Source organism: Buceros rhinoceros, unplaced genomic scaffold (genome assembly GCF_000710305.1).
Source record: "Buceros rhinoceros silvestris isolate BGI_N320 unplaced genomic scaffold, ASM71030v1 scaffold24328, whole genome shotgun sequence".
Lineage (NCBI taxonomy): Eukaryota > Metazoa > Chordata > Aves > Bucerotiformes > Bucerotidae > Buceros > Buceros rhinoceros.
Genome location: NW_010426685.1, coordinates 23915 through 30681, shown reverse-complemented (window position 1 = coordinate 30681; position 6767 = coordinate 23915).

Below are 6767 nucleotides of genomic sequence, written 5' to 3'. Positions count from 1 at the left end.
GCGTTGATCATGACTAATTCATGTGAAGAAATAGTGCAGAGAAGTTGAACAGCAACAGCCGGGTTAATTTCACTTGTTACCAGTAAGATGAAACTTAAGTTTCGAAAGGAGATGAAAGGTAGCTTTGCCATTTGCTCTTTCTGTTTTAAAAGCTGCGAGAGACCTTGGAGCTGTGCTCTGCATTGTTAATGCCACCTCCGTCTGTGGAGCAGAGGGAGGAGACAAACACGATTTAATTCCCATGCGTACCAGGGCAAAAAGTCTCCAAAGCACTGAATTTGCCATTTGTATTTGTTCTTCCCCATTCCTGGCTTTTTCAAATCATTCTAGAGGGGGACGTTTGCTATCCCTGAAGGGGGACACAGCGCATTTAGGCCCCTACACGGGTCAATGCCAAAACCGGCCAAGATGACTCAGAAACGATAAAGGAGAAATTGGCTTGAGGGAGAAGGAGAAGTAAGCAGGAAACATATCTTAAGTATCTGAGCATCGGCTTTAGCGTGAATGTGTCAAAGGTGGCACCATCACCTCTTACCTCTTTTTGACCTATCATCTCCTCTGAATCAAAGGGTGCGTGCAACACTAGTGACAGTGAGTGGGTAAGGTCCTACATATTGAGACAACATCGTAGATGATCTGTCGACAGCAAAACAGAAACCTTTCATAATGCTAGAAGGAAAATTCATGCAGTAATTCCACAATAATAGATTTTTAATCCTTGATCATTTCCTTGTATGACACAAACTACTGAGTGTCGTTCCCTCCTTTGAAGCCTTCTGCGGCTTCGGTGAGATAGACCATTTCCTGTTGAAAGATGCTCGGTCCGGACTGAAACATTTACCGACTACTTCGTCTCTGTGACTAGACCATTCTTTTACTAAAACAGAATAGAGCAAAACCACTGCATCTTTTCAAAGGCAGCATATAGAATTATTATCCCTTCGAGGTGACTTCAGAAAGCCAAGTGCATGCTGAGCTTTTATAAGATCAGGCTTGAAACAGAGTTCTCTTCATTTAAAATGCTTCTGTATAAATCAGTCTTGATTTAAATGCCTGCTGTGTGTCCAAAATCAGGCTGCCAAGCTGGATCTGCCCTCTGCTGAGTGCTAGGTGCGTCCCTGTGAGGAGGCTGAAGGGAAATGGCTCTTGTACACAGAAGCAGCTCAGCGATTTTCTCAGCATCCACAGGAAAGCTGGTGGTGATCACTTGCCAGTAAAGGATATGCTTTGCTAGAGTGGGACCAGTTATTTTCTTCCCTGGCTACCCATGTCCAGCCGTGGAGGTGTCAGTGTGCCAACAAGGGCATCATTTCCACGTCACCGGGTTTTCAGCTCCAGGGAGAAAATCATGAGCGAATTAAGATGTGTCGAAATAAGGAAAACTCTAAAAAAGGGAGTAAGTTGGCAATATCAACCCAGCAAAACACTGAAGGTGAGCTTTGGAAGGGGGGCAGCAAGCTTCTAAGAAGCTATAAAGCATTGAGGATGTTATAGTTTGTCAAGTCATGGGTGAAATCTCATGCCTCAGAATAAAGTCAGAGATGAGAAACCCTGGGTCTTTTAATGTGAGAGCTGAATCTATCAAAATAGTTTCACTTTGCATCTACAGACTGTGAAAAGTTGTTCTTCCTTTTTTTTTTCTCTTAATGTTTCAGCTCACCCTTGCCCTTAGTCGCCTGGGTCCCCTTGCTTAGGAGGCACCAGGTTTTCTGAAGAAAAGCCAGCGTTTCGCTGCTTCCGTCCCCCAGGGAGTCTCCCTCGGGAGAGGCTGAAAAAGCCAGTGGCCACCTTCCTCCGTGGCCAGTGTGCTGGCAGGGCTGGCAGCACCGGTAGGGAGCTGGGCGCCCCAGGGACGCTCACTGAGAAGGCAAGAGGGTGCTGGAGCAGGGAAAGGGAGGATGAGAAGCGTCACAGGGATGGAGAGAAGGAGCGCGGGGCTCCCCACCCGCCCTTGCCAGTCTCTGTAATGGGTGACAGGCTGCTCCTGGCAGCAGGGCCACAGCCGGGAAGGCTGGCAGGGTGATTCACGGAAAAGGCCAATCCTGCTGCGTTATTCTGACATACCGCAGGCCAGCCGTGGAGCAGGACAAATCTTGCTGGTGCGTGTGCCTTCTGAAACCCAGGACCTTGCCCAGGCAGCCTGTGGGAACAGCAGCGAGGCTGCAAGCTCGGACACTCAGAGGCTGAGGAAGCCAGAACTGAGGCTGTCAGGCTCTTCGGAAGTGTGTGACCATGTGGTCTTTACAGGAGGCACGTTACCTTTCCCCATGGCCTTTGGCACTGGGAACCAGAGGAGGCTCCAATCTGCAAACCCCACACCGTGGTGGTGGTCTCCGTTGGAAGGGTGGGGTAGGCAGAGGGGCCATGTCCGTCAGGGAGCTGGGTGCTGCCGGGGGGAAACACATTTTTCCACTGGCTGTAACCCAAGGAGTTGTGTGTAGCACAGAGAAAATCGCTTGACCTGAATTTTCACGATCTGTGAAGTACCAAAACCTTTGGTTCTACCTGCTGAGTTTGAAGGTGTTGAGGATTCCCGGTGGCCCCTGAAGTCGGGATGCGTGTATGCGAGCGGGTGAAAGTAGCATCAGTGTTTTGATTGGAACAAGGTTTCCATCAGATACAGACACACGTCTGACCCGATACCTGTTTGTTCCCAAGCGAAGGCTCACACAGTTTCAGCAGACTTCTGGGGGCCTGGGCTTTTAATGACGCCTAATATTTCTGGCAACAGATGAGAGCCAACGTATCGTGTTTAAATCTGGGATGAGTTGTCGACCAGCTGCCGTCTATGTGCAAGGCACCAAATGTTTTTCTTCTGATAATGTCAGTTCCAGCCTGCAACCCGCCCGTGGGTCAGAGGCAGGACCGAAGACCAGAAAAAATAACCCGTCTAACTGCACGGAGCCATGTCTCTCCCGCAGAGTGTTTGGTGCAGTTGTCCTCTAATGATTGAAACATTTCAGAAAGTCGTGGGTGAGCTGGCTCCTTTTTCAGTGTTACACATCGGTCGATGCTGGTGGGAGGCTTCTGGCCTTCTGTCTGCACCGGAGAGGTAAATTAGTTAAGCAGAGGCATGAATTATTTGCATGCAGCTGAGGTGGCGAATGTGTTATCTTAAGAGCAGAAAAGGAAATGGTTCTCTATAGATTATTAGTTACTGAAAAAGCCAAGGCATGTCTTTTGTTGCCACCACGCCACTGGTCTGACTGTTGAGTAGATACAGATCGATATCCCCCCTCTCCTCCTCACCCCCCTCCCTCTTCACGTTTTCACTTAGGCTGAGGTGAAGAGGTTTCGCTTTAATTTATGTCATTCTTGTATTGCCAAATGGCACGCCGGAGCAACCGAACCGGGCGTGATCTGACTCTCTGCTGTGTGCTCTCACATGCAATCCCCTCGTGGGAAAATGCTGAGAGAAAATGGAAATTTAAGCTCTGCGCCTATACACGGTGGTTTTCTGGGGTGTTAGTAGTGCTCCTCTTGTAAGCTCCTTGGAGTAGAGAGAGTTTTCGTTGCATTGAAGGTAGTCGTAGCCCCCGAGTAAGGACTTCTAAATACTGCAGTATTGCTGATGGTACTGTACTCCACTTGTTCTCTCTACGAACAACAAAAATACATGCTGATACATATCGGAGGATCTCAAAACAAGGTACAAGTATTAGTCTTACACCACAGCTTGCACAAGTTACGTACCTATTCTACAAATGAGTTGGGCGTTGTATGGGAAGGTCAACTGACTTGTTCCAGACCCTGCTACCAGTTAGTGGAGGTACCAAAACCAGAGCCCAGCTATCTTAGCTCCTGGATCCCTGTCCTTGCTGCAAAGATTAACTCTGGGCTTGAAGATCTGAAATTTCTAAATTAAAAAAAAAAAAAAAAAGGTCTATCTTTAAATGTCCGTGGTTAGATAAGCTTAAACTGTCCTTGCGTCAAAGATTAACGCTGGGCTTGAAGATCTGAAATTTCTAAATTTAAAAAAAAAAAAAGGTCTATCTTTAAATGTCCGTGGTTAGATAAGCTTAAACTTGGATACATTCTCCTGTGTAGATGCACGGCAATGCCTGAGTGTTTAGATTGATCTAAACAATTACATTGAAAATTAATTAAAAAAAAAAAAAAAGCATTAGGAATGGCGTCAACAGGCATTCCCAGGCTTGAACACCCCAAATCTCATTTTCCGGGGGAAATGAGAACCTGCAGGGGAGCTCTGTGGCTGGGTCCAGCCCTGAATGTATTTTTGCAGTCACCCTCACATGGGGCTGAGGTGTTCCCCCGTGGCTAACGGGTGCAGAGGGAGTTGGCAGGCAGGAGGCCAGCAGCAAAGGACGAGTTTTAGGGTGTTCGTGTCTAACGAGGCTCTTAGATTGTTTTGCAGAGGCACAAGCTGCTTCAGGAGAATGGGTTTGGTGGTCAGAGAGGGCCCTTGTTTTCTGGCCTCCCTAATTTGGACAAGTAGCTGAGATTTTGAAGGAAACTGGCGGCACTGTGCTGCCATTGTGCTCTGCACCCTTTGCTCCTCAGCCTGCCTCTCTGTCAGGTGCTCGCTAGCAGAACGTGGATAATCCTGCCCTAGACAGCAGAAGGGCTCCTGCCACGTTGCCCTGAGTCACTTTTGCATGGCAGAGGGAGCTGGACCCGCAGCCACACTTCCACCTGGTCTCCAGGTCTCCTTCTGGAGCTCAGGAAAGATGAATGACTGCGCAGCAAACACCACAGTCACTCCTGAATGTTGTATCTTGGAGAGGGGGACTATAAACCTCAAGCAGATCTGAGGGAGGGAGAAAACCTTCATGTGGCTCTTAGCTGCTGTGTAGGTCATAACTTCATTTGAGAACCGCTCAGGTGTTTTGTGAAGAAGGCTCCTAGTGAACTGTGGTGTGTGGCACCCAAGGAGGGTGAGAGGAACCCAGGTGTCCCAGGGAACTTTGCTGAACTCCTCCTGAATGGCTCCAGATTTGAGGTGGGCATTTTACCAAGATTTCGGCAGCCACCGGTGAGGCTGATGTGGGGTTTTCTCTCTGCCGAGAACAGGCTTTTCTCAAGGGTGATGGAACGCCGGGGCGGCTGCCATGGGGCTGATGGCCACACAGGATCCCCAGGCAGGAGGTGCAAGGATGGAGGACGTGGGGCACCTCTCAGTCACAGCCCATCTGAGGACAGCGGGAGGGGCAGCAGGGACATTGGCATGTGGTCTAAGAGACAAGTGGTTTTAGCAAACGGGTGTAGAGATAGCAAAGCTCGTTTGGGAGTCAGCTGCGTGGCTGGGCTCAGGGGTTGCTGTTGAGACCACGAGTCTGGGCAGCCAAACTAGAGCTGCTTCCCAAGGGCCATGGACGTACCTGCCCTGCCCTGCCCTGCCCTGCCCTTGCTGCCCTCTCTAATCGTGGGCACAATTTTGGTCCGTGGCTCGCAGCCAAGCTTGCTCAGGGCCAGTCCAGAGAGGAATGGGGATGGGCAAGTGCCTCCTGCAACTGCCCGGTTTGCAGTGTCCAGCCCGGGCCCCTGGTGCTGAGGCATCAGTGTGAGGAGCTGGAGGAAGCAGTGCAGCGTTTTGGGGCAGGGGGGATGTAGGAGAAAGGACCCAGCGTCGGGGTCCCAGCCAGGGCCCCTCAGGGTGATGCCAGGGTTGCGGCTCTGGTGGTGGCGTATTGCCCTGCTGATTGGGGCATCAGGGTTTTGGCAGATTGGGATGCTCTCGTGAGAAAAAGCCCCGTGGTCGTCACCTCACTCGCTTTTCTGTGCTTGAAGCATGTTTTCTCAGTTTGCAGTATCAGGGGGCTGGGCGCACCACGAAGCGCTTTGGATTCTGCGTTGATAAGGCGAGTGCAAACTGTCCTCGCAGCTCTCAAGAGCAGAATCAAACTGAAACTTACCACTCAGAGTAGAAAGCACGTAACACCCACAGCTACAGACATGCACAAATGGCTGCAATATAGGTTAGAAAAGGAGCCCAGTACTGCATCCTCCAATCTCACTAAACACAGACCACACAAAACCTTCTCTGAATGACTGTAAGCAGCAGCGCATGTTCCCTCCTAAACACCCAGCTAACTTGTAACGGCTTATTAAAAAGGCGAATTTTCACTTTTCATGTATCCTTGCTCTCTTTTGCACCTGGTTTTAGTTTCTACAACATTTTTAACTTTTGTTTTTTTCATGACCAGTTGCAAGTAAAGTGAGACCTCTCGGGGACACCACCCAGCCTGTTTAACTGGGTCCCTTCGTGGGGGCAGAGCCCCAGCATGGCCAGAAGAAAACAAACCCTCCCCGCTTACTAAGGAATTTCTACACGGGACTTGGAGGCTGACAAGAACAGCAGATCTTGTCTGTAAAGGCGCACAGGACCTCTCCTTTAAAAAAAAAAAGGACATTTCTACAAGGTAAACTGAGGACAGGGGAAAGCGAAGGTTTGCTGTGGTTCACAGAGGGACAGTTGTCAGGCAGGAGGTTTTGCCATGGGAAAGCTGTAGGGAAGCTGGGAACCAAGACTGTAATATCCAAGAAATCCCGTACAGACTCCTCTTCCTGCCCAAGGTTATCCCGCCACAGCTACTCTCCACCTTGGTCATCTAAGTTAGGATTGAACCTGTGAAGCTCAGCTGGTGAAGGCAGGAGGGTTGGAGCGTCCCTAACTCTCAGCCTGGTGTCACGTTCTGACAGCCGAGTCCTCAGCACCAGCGAACCGGGAGAGAGGTTTTCAGCCTTTGGTTTTGCTGTACGTGGTTTCAGCACTGCAGGAATCACTTCCCGGTGCAGCACAGCCACTT